This window comes from Triturus cristatus, chromosome 12 (assembly GCF_964204655.1).
Source record: "Triturus cristatus chromosome 12, aTriCri1.1, whole genome shotgun sequence".
NCBI lineage: Eukaryota > Metazoa > Chordata > Amphibia > Caudata > Salamandridae > Triturus > Triturus cristatus.
The window spans coordinates 853956876-853975291 of NC_140595.1; the positions used below are offsets into that span (position 1 = coordinate 853956876).

General features: G+C 46.0%; 1 long non-coding RNA gene across 1 annotated transcript in view; it reads right to left on the reverse strand.

Moving 5' to 3' along the window:
• The window catches only part of LOC146783089 (uncharacterized), a 62311-nt gene extending 45260 nt beyond the window's left edge, over positions 1 to 17051 (reverse strand). The window contains exons 1-2 of the long non-coding RNA XR_014972183.1: positions 16829 to 17051; positions 16411 to 16629 (exon numbers count right to left, since the gene is read on the reverse strand). This is a non-coding gene — a long non-coding RNA (uncharacterized LOC146783089). The remainder of the gene's footprint in view (positions 1 to 16410; positions 16630 to 16828) is intronic.
• Between the last annotated feature and the right edge of the window lie 1365 nt (positions 17052 to 18416).

Sequence of the window (18416 nt, forward strand, 5' to 3'; positions counted from 1 at the left end):
TGCACACTTTGAATAACCATGGCCATAACGTAGACACTGTCCCACAACATTGTAGAGGGTTGGAGAGGTGGAATGAGGTGCTGCACACTCCCTTAACAGGGAAAGACTGGGAATACTGCTGCATCTTAACACGATATTTAACAGCTAACTGTAATTTGTACATTATTAATTTTAAATATATACAACTGTACTGTACAACTAAGCATCTACAAAGATATGGTTTGAAAGAGTAAGCCAGCTGTAAGCGATGCAAAAGGCCAGATGAGGATTTCATACACCTGGGGGCATATTATCAAGCACGGCGTTATAATTATCGCTGCTTTAGCGGCAGAAAACTGCCGCTAAAGCGGCGATAATGGGCTTGATAATATGCCGCAGAGAATTCCAATAGAAGCCCATGTTGACCCCAGAACATGGGCATCTATGGGAATTCTTAAGGGCATATTATCAAGCCCATTATCGCCGTTTTAGCAGAAGTTTTCTGCCGCCAAAGCTGCGATAATATTAATGCAGTTTCTTGATAATATGCCCCCCGGTGTGGTAATGTGAAAGAGTGCAAGAATTTGGGGTACAGGTAACTAAGGCATTATCTGATATGATCCTGGAGCCTGTGGGTTGCAACCGCCAGTGTGTCTGTTGGGACTTATTGAACACTTAAAGACACAGAACCAGAGACTAGTGACAATAGCACTTTTATTACCAAAATAGAAAGTGGCTCAAAACTGGGAAGGCAGAGGTGTCCTCAAGTTGCAGAAATGGTTAGTGGATATCACATATTGTAGGGGTCAGTTATCCCAGTATGCCGAAGAACTTCCCGTACTGTCTAGACCTAAAGACATTTGGGCCCCCTTTACCGCATACTTGCTGACAAGTCAATGTGAACAGTCGCCTGATGACTTGCCTGATGGTGGCTCTTCTGACCAAGCCCTGCTCCTTTCATGAATATTTTATGCTGTATAAGGGTACAAAGGGTATAGTTTAAGTCTCTCTGCATCGTATTTAAAGCTTTAGATGGACTTGGGCCTAAACCAATACAGAACAGGTTTGGATGGTATGCTCCTATACGCAGCCTTCGTTCCTCATCAGCCAATCTTTTAGTTATTTCTAAGATAACATGAGCAACAATGGGGGGAGAGCATTTGGAGTGGCAGCTGCTCGTCTTTGGAACAGTCTCCCCATGGAGCTGAGACAGATACAGGATGTGATGATGTTCCGTAAGAAAATTAGGACCTGGCTCTTTCCCAGAATATAATCTGTTCTGATTATGTTCTATAGCATCCCCCGTTGGTAACACACATGTATCGCAGCGCCAGGATCCCTGTAGGGCTACAGCGCGCTTTATAAATGTGCCTGCCTACATACATACATACGTATAGCAAACATTATGCTGTATAACTGTCCAGTGTACTGTAAGAACAATGTGGTGCACTTAGTATGAGTTATGTTGTTGTGAATGACTGTAATTCAAATAATTTATATAAATTAAAATAAAAAAATATTGCAAATAACTTAAATACATATTTACAGGTGATTTGGTGATATACCCTCCAACCTAATAATTGTTTGAAAACATTGAGGGTAGTGACAAATTTAGAAGTAAAATCAGCCAGTAACATTGCTGAAAATGAGACAGAATGAACAGACAAGTTTGCAGGCCAGGAGTTACTACTTTAAGGAATCCAAGAGTAAAATATATGCACTTGGTATGGTACAATATCAGTTCTATAGATGACCTAATCCTAATAGAGAAAAGGGTTTGGAGTTGATACACATTAGTGCCAGCTCCTGTGGGTTCCAGTGTATGTGATAGTACCTTATCTTTGGCCATCAATAAATAGGTCTTTAAAGATGCCAAACTAATCAAATATTCCAAGTCCTCTAACAACATATTTCCGTGCCAGTACCCTTTAGCAACTCCCTTGAATATTCTCAAGAAAGGTGACACCAATAATTAATAAAATGGTATTTACAATATAGATTAGAAAATGCTAAAATCAATCAGGTTTTCAGTTAATACAAATCCACATAGTTTACTATAAAATGCAAGCTTTTATCTCAGTTCCCCCAAAAATATATCAGTAGATAAATAATAATTGACATCCTTAAATATTAAGGGGCATATTATCAAGAACAGCGATAACATTATCGCCGTTTCAGCTGCAGGAAACATCCCCTAAAGCGGCGATAAGGGGCTTGATAATATGCCGCAGAGAATTCCAATAGAAGCCCAGGTTCTGGTGTGAAGGACATCAAACCTGGGCTTCTATTGGAATTCTCTGGGGCATATTATCAAGCCCCTTATTGCCACTTTAGCGGCAGTTTCGTGCAGCTAAAACGGAGATAATGTTATTGCCGTTCTTGATAATATGGCCCTTAGTTTTTCATTTTCAGGAAAAGTGTGTTTGGTGTGACTTTCATCAAGCATGTGCAAGTACTAATACATCAAATGGATTGATTGCACCTCACTTGTTCATTTGTCAGTATCTCATGCAAGGATGCCCCTAATATATTTGGACCCATGTTATAAGATTGTCAAGCATTGTGAGCCCATAATATAAAAGAAAATACCTTCAATACACTATGACCAGCTCTATGCTAGAAGCGGGTGCCATCATGTCATAGATGCTCACAGTAAGGACACCAGTATGACAGGGTCAAGATAATAACATAGGTAGGCGTCATCACGCCATGGATTCCCACAATAAGCCTGGAATCACCTCCTGTATATTGGTCGCCATTATAACAGGAGTGAAGGGGCAGACAAATTGAACAATTTTCCTCAAGGATGAACACATATGCAAGCACACACTTATGCACTTTCTCAAATTCACAAGCACACACACCAGCACCATTCAACCATTTTTATATAGTCACTCTGCCACCGTGGCTCCCTCGAGCTGCCTTCTGGATCACGTTCTTCGCTTGTCTCCCACGACCTGTCAGGCCCTCCCTCACGGTTATACTGCGACTGACAGCTCAATGCCTGTTATACAGCCTCTCGCCACATGGCTTCAATCATATAATCCGATATTTTTATAGTCTCTGCCTTGTCAGACACACTGGTGTGGCACATGTCTTGCCTTGACATGTTTTCTGGAGTCTTCTCCTTTACAGACCGTTAGTGCCTCCGTGTTCCAAAGATCACAAATGGTTCAAGCGGGACTGTTCCAACGTGGACCCCTCGCCCATCAGATGTGCAGTTGTTTTCAATGTTACTCATCTCATTGGTGCTCCTTTTATCGACAGAGGAAGAATAAACGGCTAGGTGGACCCTAAAATTGTAGTCTGTGAATCAATGATTAAACACAGGTTCCTGCTGTGAATGTATCAGAGTCCTGGGTTACCAGTCTGGCAAGCCCTTTTAGGAATGAACAAAGTTGAACGACATAGCAAGCACAGTAATACTTGTTTGTAATAATACCTTACTTTTCACATAGCTACTAGTACCACAGTTGTTCAGTGCCATATTATTTTAAATGACAGATATTAATTTTATTCACATTAATGGTAGTCAATTTATTGGTCTGAGAAGGATAAGAGGCTGAGTTGGCCCAGCTAGGGATTCAAACTCATGAAAGATCTTAGCAGACTCTCATTGGCTATATAAATACCTCTGTACACAAAACGTGATAAAGTCAGAACACTGCCTATGTGAGGGGTTTGTCTGCACAAATATAATATGATTAATTACAACAACTTGGCACAAACACTGTCCCTATTGACCTATGAAAGGTTGTTACTCTCTATCAGCTTCTTTGCATGTATCTCCCCTTCACTTCTTTCTCCCTATTTTTCTTTCTTGTTAACACATAGCCTTCGCTCCCTTGTGTTCAGTAGCTCCCATGCGCTTTTCACATTCAAAGTCACCTCTTGCCTTTGCTATTTAACTTACCTTGTTTCACTGTACTTCTCACCAATCGGTTAAAAAAAGCATCTGCCCTGATTTACAGGTCGAAGAAATAGAGACGATAAGGGACTTAATAATATGCCCTAGAGAATTCCAATAGAAGACCACGTTCTGGTGTGAAGGACATCAAATTGTCAATTTCGCAAATTCTGCCCACCCTATTGATTTACAGGTCCAAGAACTAGAGACCCTTATAAGTACCAGAAGCCGTAATGCCATTCTAAGGCAGGGGGGTAAAACAGAGAAAAATGACGAGGAGACCCCTCTGCCAGGTGACATTAAACAGAACATACATTTAGAAGCTTTATCAGATGTGCCTGGTTTTGGGGGCAATAGTAAGTGAGCACAGACCTCAGTAGATGACCGTCGGTTGTTGGGAGTTCCACCATGAAAAAGTGTTAGTGAAAAAGGGCTAAAAAATGGAGCTAAATTGTCAATTTTCTTGCATTTTTCTATCAATATAAAGTGCTCCGCAGCAGCAGGCTGTGTGAAGCAAGCCGAGCAAAGGACAGTGCTACGAGGCCATGCTGATGCACAGCGTGTGCTACCCAAATGGCACTAACACAATCCATCATGTATGCGCCAACCAGGGAAGATGTTCACTCACAGAAACATTGACTTCAATGTGAATCCCACTGGCATGAACTACTGCCAAGCAAGGCCTTCCTCATGTTATTGTTATTCAAGAAGTAATGCTAACACAAGCGTTATTGCCTGTCCATATCAAAGCGCCGGTGGCTGGGGAGAGGGGGTGTTAGGGAAGCTCTCTTTTTTCGTCAAGTGGATCTATTTTGCGTAACATAGCTCGTCTATAGCTTGTAGGGTCAGATTAACACCTGCCACCAATGATATCAAAGAACAACACTGAACCTCAAAATATATTCATTAAAAACAAAGTCTCCATGTGTGAGACAGGACACATTTTGTAAAAGTGCCTCAGGTAGTATTCCTTATCAGATGTGTAATTTGTTAACAAAGTAAGTGTGGGGGCCACAGTTTTTTTCTTGGAAGCCAGCCGTCTGGACTGCTGAAAGTGGAGGCTGCTGAATCCCAAGGTTGCCTAGCCATGACTCAGCCTCATGCCTCCTCCTCCATCATTGTACACTTTGTGGCTCTTTATCTCAGTGCTGCTGGTTCTCTGGCATTACTGCCTTCCTCGTTTGTCCTGGTACACTATATTTGTCTTCCTGCTTAATTTTCCAAATTCTGCCTTTTTCTTTCTTGATCTGGGTTACAATCTGATGATGAATATTGCGCACCACGCCCGAAAAATGAGTGTTGGTGTTGCCAGTGTAAAAAGTCAGTCCTGTGTGACACATACAAACAATGCAATCTTTGCTAGTTTGCAATGCTTATTAGCAGTTTAAATCCAAGGTAGACTCAAGAAAGGCATTTGGTTGAGGATTAAACTTATATACCAAACACAAATAAGCCCAGAGTTGGAATAGGAAACCCATCGGGCATTACTTCATGAGCATTTATTCTCCCCCTCACTTCGGCTGGCTGTGGGCAGCAGGTCATTTCACTTATAATAAGGTGGACCTTGAATCTGGTCCAGAGATTCTGGTAGCGGTGTCCATCCAGCTCCAGTCCCAGATGCACTGACTCAACTGCAAGCACGGTAGTCAAGATTTGGCGGTGAACACGCCCCTGCTGGGTGAGGTTATTGTCAAGATCCGTGAGTTGCCTGACTGCAGACCCATGTGACTTGCTGCATACATGGAGCAGAGCACACAGACTGCTCTGGGATAATGGTAGCTGTTGGCAAAAGTGCCCGGTTAGTTTTTGATGATAACAGTCTGCGTAGACAGTCAAGCAGGAGCATGTTTGTACACACCCTTGCCTTGGCACTCAGGTTCATCCCTTGTTGTGCTACTCTCTATCAAACTAAAAGTTACCAACTCTGCAGTCAGGCTTACATGACACACATAACAAAATGCTTTGCCCAGATCACAATTGTGAGAAGTTGGCCTGATATATGCTGTTCACTAGTTCTAGTGGGCACCTTGTATCAGTCCAAACAACCCCTTATGGTGATAGGTTAAAGACAACCTTTATTGAAAGCTATCCTAGTGGTAGCTATGGAGAGCAGCCTTCAGGCTAAGTCTTGAAGGAATGTAAAGCAGCTTGTTTTACCAGTCTATAATCTCTTGAATGACCAAATGAAAGGACAACCACACCAGGTATATATTTAAAATATATGTATTTAAGATAAAATACACCCCTCTAGTCTCTTTAAGAGGCTGGAGTTCGAAGTACTTAAGTTACAAATCAGTATTCAACAGTAAAAGCACAAATACACGTTTGGGCCCTAGGGGTGTACCAAACCATATACCAATAAAGTGGTATAAGAACCACGACTGAGCTAGACACAAGGCCTAGAGCCTGTAGAAGTGCTTGGACCACAAGGAACCACCCAAGATAGTGACACAGAGGACCTACGGGGGATGCGTGCAGTGTGAGAACACAGCCGCGAATCGCGGTTAACATATATGGGGAAAGTCGCGGTTGGAAATTAAGAGTTTAAGGACACTTAGAGGATGACTACGAGCGACGACTACGAGCGAGCCCTTTTGGACGTAGAGGTGTCTAGGGCCAACACCCACGGGAGCATCGGAGTACTCGAGTTACCTCACCCAGTGAAGCCTCGTGCATAGGTGTCAAATGGTGTCCGGTCACGTCGCTGCTCAGGAAGTGCTGCTGCTGTGAGGAGGAGAAGTGTCCGTAGAGATCCAAGCCCGGATCTAGGATGGAAGGAACCTGAAAGCAGAGGGGACAGAGTCTGGGTCACTTACCAGTGACCAAGGGAATGATAGTCCAATGCCCAAAGATGTCGGGTGCTTCAGGTGAGTTGACAGGTGTCTTGATTCTTCAGGTCCAGGAGGTGTCGACAACAACAACCAGGAGCTGGATTCGAGCTGTCCCACAAAGTCTGTCGAGTGCTGTGGTGTCAGCGACCAGATTGGACCCAACAAGCCTTGGTAACGGCAAGTTACTTGGAAATAGAAAAGGGGCGTTGGTGCAGACCAGCAAGGTCTGGGGGACTCACCCAGCGAGGGTAAGTTGGGGCATGTCTGGAGCAATCAGGAAAGCCCAATCAGAAGACGAGTTGCCTTCATGGGGACCTATTAGCCAATGGGCTAGCGATTGCAAAGGAGTCTCGAGCGATCGCACTGGAAACTGGCCCACTGGTGCTCAAGGCTGGGGCTACTCAGAGCCCAAAGCACAACTTCGAGGAAGACCAAGAAGATGATGGATCAGCAAAAGATTACGGTGTCCAGGGGTCACGGTTCCATGTCACCCACAATAGCCACGGGCCTCAGCTTTGCTGTGGACTCTGGGTAGCATCGGGGAAGTCTGGAAATACACCTCTGGGGATGCAGAGACTTTGGCATCTGGCGGGAGCTTCTGAATTACAGACCAGACAGTTGCTTATTTGGTGCCTGCCAAGCAGGGAAGTCACTCTTTGACCCCAAGGGAGATTTCTTCAGTCTTCTAGTTAAAGTAGAACGTCGAAGGTCCAGGATTGATGTTGCAGAGATTCGTCCAGGGTAATCTAGAATCGCAAGAACTGGGTTCCCTTACTTATACAAGTTTGGGGGTTGGACATACTCTAGGGACCCACCTATAGAAGGGTTTGGAAAGAAGGGTGGTTACACCCATTTCCTTTGTCAAGTTTCGCACCAGAGCAGGGGCAGGTAGCCCCTGCAACCGGTTTGAACTGGACTATGCACAGGGACACCAAGTGTGCCCCCAGTGCAGGACTTCAAAGCACCAGAGAGTGCTCCCGCCCAGCCCCAATACACATCTGCCTCTCTGGGGAGGTGGTCACACCTCCCTGGGACAGGAAACCTATTGTTCAGGCCTCCCCTGACGAAGTTTCGGTCAGCAGCAGGAGGCCAGACCTGTGTCTGTGGCAGTGGCATCCATTTTGTGATGCCAGGGCTGTAGAAAGTCCTTACCGGGTAGACCAGTGTGAACATGTCTCTCCCTCTAGAAGGGTGGAATGCTACCCCCCCGCCAGAATTGAGCATTTGACACCAAACACGACATGTTTCCGTGCAGCCATCCCAAAGTTAGCATTTACCACGAGGTTATAATGCCCTTAAGAGTATATGGTCAGGCTGCACCACAAACAGCATCAGAGGAGGCACTTCGAACGCTGAAGAGGGGCTCTGCTCATGCAGGGGCACCCTCTCTCATAAAAACCAAGCACTCTGCCTTCAGGATTGTTAAGGCCTGCCATAGAAGTGACTCATAGGTTTATGTGTGTGCGCAATGGTAGCGATATAGGTAGGCTATACCACAGTAAGGGGTGCAAACACACCCTTACCCAGGCTGCAGTAGCAGACCTGTGGTGCCATTTTGGAGTGCTTCCCAGAGGTGGCATAATACATGCTTCAGCCCCTGGTAGGCCTCTGAGGTACCTATGCACTAGGTACATAGTATACCATATACTAGGGGATTATAAGGCACTCCAGAATCCAATTAGAAATGTACCTAATGTACATGGAAACCATTTTAGAGAGGAAGCAGCTAGGCTGTGTCCCTGATTAGCAGGGCCACAGCCAGACTAAGGACGAAAAACAGTGAAACACCAGCAAAAAGTGGGGGTACCCATGTGAAGCAGATCCTACTCTCCTACAACAATGCAACCTCCAGCAGATGCAGGCATGGTGGTGCTGGGCACTAAAGGCAGCCCTGATAAGAATTCTTATACAAGCCCTATACAGCACAAGTAAGTGAGCTCTGTAAGTGAAGTGTGTGGTTTCCAGTGCAGTAGGAAGGTTACCTACAAGTAATGGTGGCTCGTGACCTTTGACAGTGTTTGGAGAATTGGACGGAGCATCAGAACCCATCAAACACTCACACCCAGTCAACAGATCTGGGTTTGATCCATCACCGTTCTTCACCACCCCCTTTTGTACCGCTTTGTTCGCTAAGTTGGCAGGGTATGCTCAGACGTGAGTTCCTTGCTCACTTTGCCACTAGATTCAAGCAAGCCTGGCTGAAGACAGCTGAAATGCCAGAAACCAGTCCTAGGAAGCTTGTTTCCGGTCCAGGGAAGGCATGGCTTGGCAGTTCGGGCTGGACTGTTCCCATGAGGCACAGGGTTAGACTGATTTGCATATGGCCATGTCTGAACTGGGGTGGCAGAGTGGGCTAAAGAACGGTGATGGATCAAACCCGGATCTTTTGACTGGGTGTGAGTGTTTGATTGGTTCTGATGCTCCGTCCATCACCACCCCCTTTTGTACCGCTTTGTTCGCCATAAGTTGGCAGGGTATGCTCAGACGTGAGTCCCTTGCTCACTTTGCCACTGGATTCAAGCAAGCCTGTCTGAAGACAGCTGAAATGCCAGAAACCGGTCCTAGGAAGCTTGTTTCCGGTCCAGGGAAGGCATGGCTTGGCAGTTCGGGCTGAACTGTTCCCATGAGGCACAGGGTCAGACTGATTTGCATATGGCCATGTCTGAACTGGGGTGGCAGAGTGGGCTAAAGAACGGTAATGGATCAAACCCGGATCTGTTGACTGGGTGTGAGTGTTTGATTGGTTCTGATGCTCCGTCCATCACCACTCCCTTTTGTACCGCTTTGTTCGCCATAAGTTGGCAGGGTATGCTCAGACGTGAGTCCCTTGCTCACTTTGCTACTGGATTCAAGCAAGCCTGGCTGAAGACAGCTGAAATGCCAGAAACCGGTCCTAGGAAGCTTGTTTCCGGTCCAGGGAAGGCATGGCTTGGCAGTTCGGGCTGGACTGTTCCCATGAGGCACAGGGTCAGACTGATTTGCATATGGCCATGTCTGAACTGGGGTGGCAGAGTGGGCTAAAGAACGGTGATGGATCAAACCCGGATCTGTTGACTGGGTGTGAGTGTTTGATTGGTTCTGATGCTCCGTCCATCACCACCCCCTTTTGTACCGCTTTAAATTTGAAAGTGGGCAGCCGGTTCTGTTGTTAAGCAACAGGAAACCTGTCATTTTTAGGGGGTGCACACAGAAATAAAGAGGGGCCCTGCCCTTGTTGGCCCCCCATGGCTGTGGCCCTGTAGTCAGGAACTACTGACTCAACATTGTCTCCTATGTCAACAACACTCAGCTGATCCTCTCCCTCAACAACAAACCCACACCTGTCAGAATCGACATTCACAGCGGGATGAAGGCCGTTGCCACCTGGATGCAAAACAACTGCCTCAAGCTCAACTCGGACAAGACAAAAACACTCATCCTAGGACCCACCCCCTCAGCTTGGGAAGACTTCTTGTGACCCACTGCACTGGGAACTTCTCTTGCCCCCGCAGACCACGCAAGCAACCTTGGTATCATACTGAACTCCTCGCTCACAATGAACGGCCAGATCAATGCTGTATCCTCATCCTGCTTCCACACACTCTGCCTACTTTGAAAGACATTCAGGTGGATCGCCACAGAATCCAGCAAGATGGTCACCCATGCACTCATCACCAGCAGACTCAATTACAGCAATACACTCTATGCCGACATCACCCAGAAACAGTTCAGAAAACTACAGAGCATTCAAAACGCTGCAGCCAGCCTGTTCCTCGACATAACCAACCTCAGCCAAATCACAGAACACCTTCAAAAACTCCACTGGCGCCCACTCAACAAGAGAATCACCTTCAAGCTCGTCACACATGCCTACAAAGCTCTCCATGACTGAAGACCAGCATATCTGAACCACAGCCTCTCTTTCCATGTACCCTCCAGAAAACTTTGCTCCGCCCAACTTGCCCCGGCCATCGTCCCACGGATTCACAAGACCAGAACAGGAGGAAGATCCTTCTCCTATTTCACCCCAAGACCTGGAACACCCTGCCTCTCCACCTCAGGCAATCCCTGTCACTGACCCAATTCAGGAAGGATCTCAACACCTGGCTCTTCGACTGAACCTCCACCCCCAGACGATTAGCAGCCCCCCCGTGCCTTGAGCCCCTCACAGGTGAGTAGCCGCGCTATATAAAATCCTGATTGATTGATTATGAAGCTCCCAAAATTGAAATCTGTTGGATTTAGGCCAATAGTTTCTCAGACATTTCTTTAGTCCTTTTTGAAATCCGAGACTTACTGCCTGCAACATGCATAGGGCAAGTGCTTGTATGTGCTGGAAATGCCCTCTAGCCTCGAACTCAGTTGAAGAAGCAGAGTGATTATAAGCACTAATCCTCTCTGCCCTTGCAATGAGTTTAGAAATAGTCCACATGGCTCCAGTGACTCCTGAGCTCAATAAGTCTCTCCTTAAAATAAATGTACCCACCATACTTCAGAAGTCTCTTCAATCTGTTAGAAGGAGTATAATGTGCTTCACAGAGATCATGCTACCCGTAGGTTTCTTTTACATACATTCACACAATGGCCTGGATCTTACACGCAAAACTTCAATTCAGGTTGATTACTCTAACATCCGCTGACAGACCTTTATGCTATGGACTGACGTCAACAGCACTCAGGAAGATAGATCTGTACTCATAGGTGGCCAGAACCCTTTTGGGGTATGTCTAATTTAATTGGTTTAACTTTACGTGGCTATGACTTCCCCTTCTCCATGCAGTAAGGTTATTGGAGCGTTTGTGCCTCCTAACCCAACCCTTACAGCTACTCTGCCCAGCCTTGTTGGGGGTGGTTGCTTAGGTACTTTGTTGAAACTAATCTGTTGGAATTTATTGGGCCAGATGTCCTATCTGAATGATAATCAATCAATCATAACATTTGTAAAGCGCACTACACACCCGTGAGGGTCTCGAGGCGCTGGGGGGGGGGGGAGGGGACACTGCTACTGTTCGAAGTGCCAGGTCTTGAGAAGTCTCCTGACGGTTAGAAGGTCTTCGGTCTGCCGCAGGCGGATGGGGAGGGTGTTCCATGTCTTGGCAGCGAGGTGGGAGAATGATCTGCCGCCTGCGGTCACCCTTCGGATGCGGGGGACAGTGGCAAGGGTGCGGTCAACAACCACAACCTCATTGAGTTTCTTCTTAACCTTCCGGGGAACCTCAACCTACCTACTCTGATTGGATATCTCCTAGCATGACCATGGGTTAAGGTTCTGATGATGGAATGTCGTGTTTTCTACATTTGTCACCATTGTGATGAAATCTAACCTACTGTTATTTATGGATTATCTTTTGTGGCCAACCCAACCTTGTGATGCCATCCTTCTAGCTTTTCACACCCTGATTGATAATATTAAAGGCAGCCTTCTGTGTCCGGTGCAAGTTAGTAATAACTCCGACCCTGGCTGGATTAACAAGCAGTGCAGAGTGGCAAAGAAGTGGTTACGCAAAGCCATCATATGTGACTATGGATAGACCCAAATTGGTGGCCTGCCGAACCACATATAAAAAAGCAATAAAGTACAAAAAGCGGACAATGACACAGAAAATGTGAGACAACTTGGCTACTGCTCTTGTAGTTAAGGACACAAAGTAGTTTTTTTGAACGATTGTCAATCACCCCAAAATCACAGTAGCCCTCACTGAAGGTGTAGGGTCAACCATCAGCGCTAAACTTTGCCTTAATCATTTGAAAACTATTTAATCCTGCGCGAACCCTACGGATTGCAGTTGAGAAGAGCCACCTGCCTTTCCCTTGTCCATCAGAGAGGAAGGCACCCAGGCCTGACGGAGTCCAAACGGATCTCTATAAGGAGAACATTGAGTTTTGGGCACCCGTTGTCACTAGAGTGGCTAAGAGTGTCATTATCAGCAGCATACCATGCTCCCGGCACTCAGCCGCGATCATCCCCATTTATAAAGATAGGCAGCACACAAGACCCTCATTGCTACAAGTCAATCTCTCTTCTAGACTCTAAGTCAAAGTTATAGCAGGATTGAGGGGGTGAACTACCTCAACCAAGTGGTCTCCGCTGCACAATTTTGGTTTAGAGAAGGGCTTAGCAGCCTAGAACAATTCCACATTCTTCACCGAATTAGCCATAATTACACAATTGCCAGAGGGGGTAAGCGGCTTCTTTCCTTCATGGACTCAAGCAGCACTTTGGATAGAGTCAATCGCAGCAAACTTTGGATATTTTGTCTGACTTGGGGCCGGACAAGAATCTGGTTGTTTTTCTTTGGGCCTTACAGTGTGTAGTGTGTGCAACTGTTATGTAAGGATCAGGAGGAAATGCACTGATTTGTTTGGATCTACAGCGAGACGTGCACCAGGTATATGTTCTGCCATCCATCCTGCTTCCTCTTTACATCAGTGGCTCAAATTAATGCTTATGGAAGGATCTGCTCAAGATCGTGCACACTTTAGAACCTGCTCTGCTTTACGCCGTCCTGATGTCCTGTACACTGAAGGGTTTGAGGTCTTTAATTAGTAGCCTTATAGCCTTTATGGATAAGCTGGACCTGTAAAAGTGTGGGATAGCTGAGGTGTAAAAATTACTTGTCCCACGTCCGTGAGTGCAACAGTAGTGAAAATGTTGGATAGTGGAGGGGTAAAATTACTATTCCCACTCGCCGCGGCAGCTGCAAGTAAGAGCGGTGGGGCCGGGCAGGGGGGATTTCTATTGACAATCACGAGGAAACAATATATAAATAATGAATGTTCCCTTGTAGTCGTCTGTGGAACTCCCACCCCCACCCGGCCCCACTGCACTTACCTACAGCGGCCGCGGCTGGTCCCACTCCAGTGAGTGCAACAGTAGGGAAAAGTGTTGGATAGCGAAGGGGTAAAAATGATCTTTCCCACACCAGTCAGTGCAACAGTAGGGAAAGTGTTGGATAGCGGAGGGATACAAATACTATTCCCTCTCCAGGGAGTGAAACAGCAGGGAAAGTGTTGGATAGCGAAGGGGTAAAAATGATCTTTCCCACACCAGTCAGTGCAACAGTAGGGAAAGTGTTGGATAGCGGAGGGATACAAATACTATTCCCTCTCCAGGGAGTGAAACAGCAGGGAAAGTGTTGGATAGCAAAGGGGTAAAAATTATCTTTCCCACTCCAGTGAGTGCAACAGCAGGGAAAGTGTTGGATAGCAAAGGGGTAAAAATTATCTTTCCCACTCCAGTGAGTGCAACAGCAGGGAAAGTGTTGGATAGCGGAGGGATACAAATACTATTCCCTCTCCAGGGAGTGAAACAGCAGGGAAAGTGTTGGATAGTTTTGGTTTTTAAAACATAAATAAAAGGCATTGTCATTTGCAATGCCAATAGCTTAAACTCGCGTAAATGCGAGACCTATTGCATTGTAAATGCTTGTTTTTTCTTTTAGCTTTGTTTTACCTAATATTTCTTCAGCTTCAATAGAAGTCAATTGGACACGCACATTCCCCCATTTTTTTTTCCGGAAGTCCCCACTTTCCTGTCCCCAAATGTTGCCAGGTATGCATTCTTGGCAAAAGGGAGCGCAGGAATAAGCTGAAAAAGTGCTCGCGCAGAGCACACAATTTGGCCAAATAGGGCACTGGAATTAAAAAGCATGTTTCCGGGTTCCACATTTCCAACTAGTTCAATAGACCCCAACTGGAGTGGCAGTGATTCTGATGGTAAGGTCAGCTGTCACTCAAAAACATTCTAAGATGTCAGATGACAGCCGAGAACGTACCAAACAGATCGTAAGGCATGGAGAGGCAGGGTGGGGGAAGGGAGTATGTAATTCGGGAGGAAATGGTACAGAACAGGAAGGAGAATAGGAGGAAGGAATACATCGATGAAAAGTGAACTCCTAACAACTTAGAAGTAAAAGGAAAAGCTTACAACAGGCTGCTGTTCCCAAGTAAGTCACTATGGGGCATATTATCAACGGCCAGCGATAATTATCGCTGGCCGTTCATAGCGATAGAAATATTATCGCCAGCTATCGCTGAATATTATCGGCATGATAACGCTATATTTACAACGCATAGCGCTATGGCAATAATATTTCAGCGATAGCGGTGTTTACCATGGAACATCGCTGGTTTTCTAGCAATACTCCATTGAAAACAGCGATTACATTGCTGATAGGACCCTGTGGTCCTATCAGCATAATCCATATCCCATTAAAAGTATGCCTTAGCAAGGAATTTAACAGACGTTAAATTCCTGAGTTAAGGCCGAGGTAGTGCGATTTTTTTTATCGCTGCACCTCCTTGTTAATATCGCAAAGCTGCCTTCACGATATTAACATGTGTTGTTTTCACAGCCACGCCTTCTTTGCATCTCATTAGCGATGCAAGGCGAGGCTGTGAAAAAACGGGCTCTACATCAAGGAAACACGCGCTAGCGTGTCCTTGATGATGTTGCGATATAATTATCGCCGCTTTTCGCCCACAAACGGACGCTAAAGCGGCGATAATTATATTGCCAGCCGTTGCTAATATGCCCCAGAGTGTGGTCCGTGCCCAGCTTTAGAATATGGCGTTTGGCCCCATATATGCTGGTGAAATGGTAAAGCTGAGATTAGATGTCGAGGATCCTGGTTCCCACTGCCCTGTGCAGGAGGTGCTCACTGGGTGGTATGAGATGGTTACTGGTGGTTTATCAAAGTTTAGGATTATCTCATTTTGTTTGAATACCAGTTGTTCATTTTGTAAACTTGCCTCTCAAAAATTGCAAACATGTGACACCACACGCTGTGCTCCCGCTCCCAAACAAATCCCTTCTAGTGTCTTCATGTATGTAAAGTGTCCTTTGAAGTGATGACAGAACGTTGGCCATCTTCAGTGGAGGGGAAGGCTGGCAAGGGGCGCTAGGATGGAGGGTGGAGGTGAGCAGGGGGTGGAAGAAGCACCGGAAATGAGCACTAAACTGTGTTCCAAGATAGGATGTTGTCAGCAGCAGGCACACAGCATCCCTGAGAAGAGCAAACATCTGAACACCCCGCACCCACTGCAAGCAGGGCAGGTTATCTGTATGTGACATGCAATGCCGCAGTATGCACACCTACAGATTACTCTTCAGGCCTCTAACTAGCTATCACACACGTGTGCCGCTAGCAAGAGAGATCTGGGCAGTGCCACCCCCAAAGCTGTTGTATACACACTGCCCGCTGCTGCAGCTGTGCGGCCCCAAAGGCACAGGCTGGGAGACACTACCATGCTCATGGCGGGCGTGGACAGCTGGGCACGTTTCAATAGCTGTGGGTTTCGGAACTGGACTAGGGGAATTTATAATCTGGGGTTTGCTTCGATAACTAGTCTCCCCCAAATTTATAATCTGATTTTTGTTTCACAAGATTACGCTTGTCATGTGTTTTAGTCGGATTCTATAAAAGATAATCGAAGACTACAGCTCCCAGAATGCATTGCGTACTGAACAGGTCTGAATGTGAAATTATAAATTATCCCTAGAATATAATTTCAGGCCTGTGCTGCAGCCAAGAGCCACCGAGGGGGGCTGCGTGTCACCCAGGTCAGGAGTCACTGCAGGCTAGGGACAGCACAGGTGGGCGTCAGGAGGATCTGGCGAGGGTTCTCCCGTTATCCTTCTCTGCCTTGTTACCCCTGCTGCTCTCAGGCACAGAGTGTCACTCTCGACTCCACCGTTACCCCTCAGAGACTCACCTGGGGAACAGCAAAGACCTTCCCGAGCGCCGCCATCTCTGAACCCCCGGAGCTGGAAACAAAGACGAAGAACCGGAGCCAGCCCCGAATGACGGGATGTTTGCTGCTGCCTTTACTCGGTGCTCAGCCATGTTCGCCATCACAGGACCCTTCCTCTGAACTCGGGCCTCCCTTCCTACCTGATGAGGCTCGGTGAAGGCGCTGCATCTCACAAAATACCTGTGAAAGTAGATTCATTTTAAAAATATTTTAAATACTTTTTTGGACGCTATTACTTACAAAAATCTACATTTCTCATTTTTAAGATAAAGAACTCGTAAGGCATTCCATCTTTTTTTAATAGTTTTCTTTTGCTTGAGTGTACTGTTATAATTGCCATTTTAACATGGTTGCCAAGTCAAGCTTGTGAGGAACCAACCTCTGGCTGTGTGAGAGGCAGGCCCATCTCGGATTGGTGTGTTTGTTTGGTTTTTTCCCTCCTTTCGAGTGCGAGATTGAACAAGCTGCTGCCATTGTTCCAGCTGCTTCGAAAGTGAAAGCCGCATGCCCCGCTGAATGTAAGCAAAGCACGCCGTCGTGCCTAACGTAGGAGAAACTCAATCGAGGAAATAGTACACGTACCGTGTAACAACCAAGTAAAGGGGCCAGTAGCCATAAGAGGCTACAAATGAAGACATGGCCATACTAAGGAGGGACTAACAAGCTAATTACAGAATCAGTAGCCACCATTTACAATGGACAAAGACACAAGCCAATGAAAAAAATGGGCGGAAAGTGGGCAGGGATTCACTTCCGTACTGTACTACAGCAGATTACCAGAGCAGCGCTTGCGCGCTGGCTCAGACTCAAACTAAAACATATTAAAGTCATAGTGATCAAAACAGGCTCAGGATGTACTCAAATATATTTCTATTTATTTAGTTGATTTTTTAGCTATTATTTACAATGAGCACAAACACTTTAAGAAGTGTCATGGCTCTGAAAGAGTAACACCTAAAGAATGCTGGCCTAAGCTCTCCAATCCATTGATAAGCAAAACAGATATAACTCCCCAAGGGGAAAGAGCTTTCCTATCTTTAAAGCCAAATGCAAAGAGAGCTCCAAAGTGTCGGTCCTGGTGGATAGAACGCATGCCCTGTAGCCTGTGTACCTAAAATAGTAATGGTTGGTAGACCTGGGGTCAGCTGAGGATAGTATTTGGTAGAGCCCTCTTTGAAGGTAAAGTCGATGGAAGGCTCTGTTCATGAGCTGCTTTTAACCTGTGTGCCACTAGGAGGCGGTGGAGCCTTCTAGCTTCACTGAGATGGTCAAACTTTCAGAAGCCACTCTGTTTGCAATGCCTACATGCATCGCAGCTTGTCCAGTGCTTTGTGGCTGGAAGATCTAGGCTGAGACAATTGTGATAGTCCAGGCGCAAAGGGAAGCAGAGAGTGTGCGCTACTTTGAGGATGGACTTGGGAATAATTCCCAGATTTTGTTTAAGAAACACAAAAGCAACTGGAGAAGATGCGCTTTACATGGTCATTAAGCGATAGAGTATCATCATTATAGAGCCAGCGATTTGACCCTCTCTGCTGAGAGGGCGACGAGCCAAGCAGCTCTGCCATGTTAAGTCTTGCCTTCTCCTACCGTCATTACCTAATAATAATATATCATTACAAAAAATTCTGACCCATCCAGGCTTGGATATCTACTACTGGTTTGCTTCGATTCTGCAAGAACTTAGGAGTCCTTTGTCTAGTCTGATATTTAGTTTGCTGTTCTCAGGGCGCATTGCTGCACCATGGATTTAACTTGCTGATGTAAGGGGCCATATAAATATTAAAGGTTTTAATGGTAAGGGATCTGTAAAGCGCAACAGCTGCTCAATGACTGTCCCGATGCTGCCAGTAGACCCAAACGTCAGCTAATATGTGATTCTAGAAAGCAGACACAAAGAACCAGATTTTGAGGGAACAAGAAGCTGTTGCGAGAGGGCATTCCGCTGCTTTGCAACCATGTAGGAG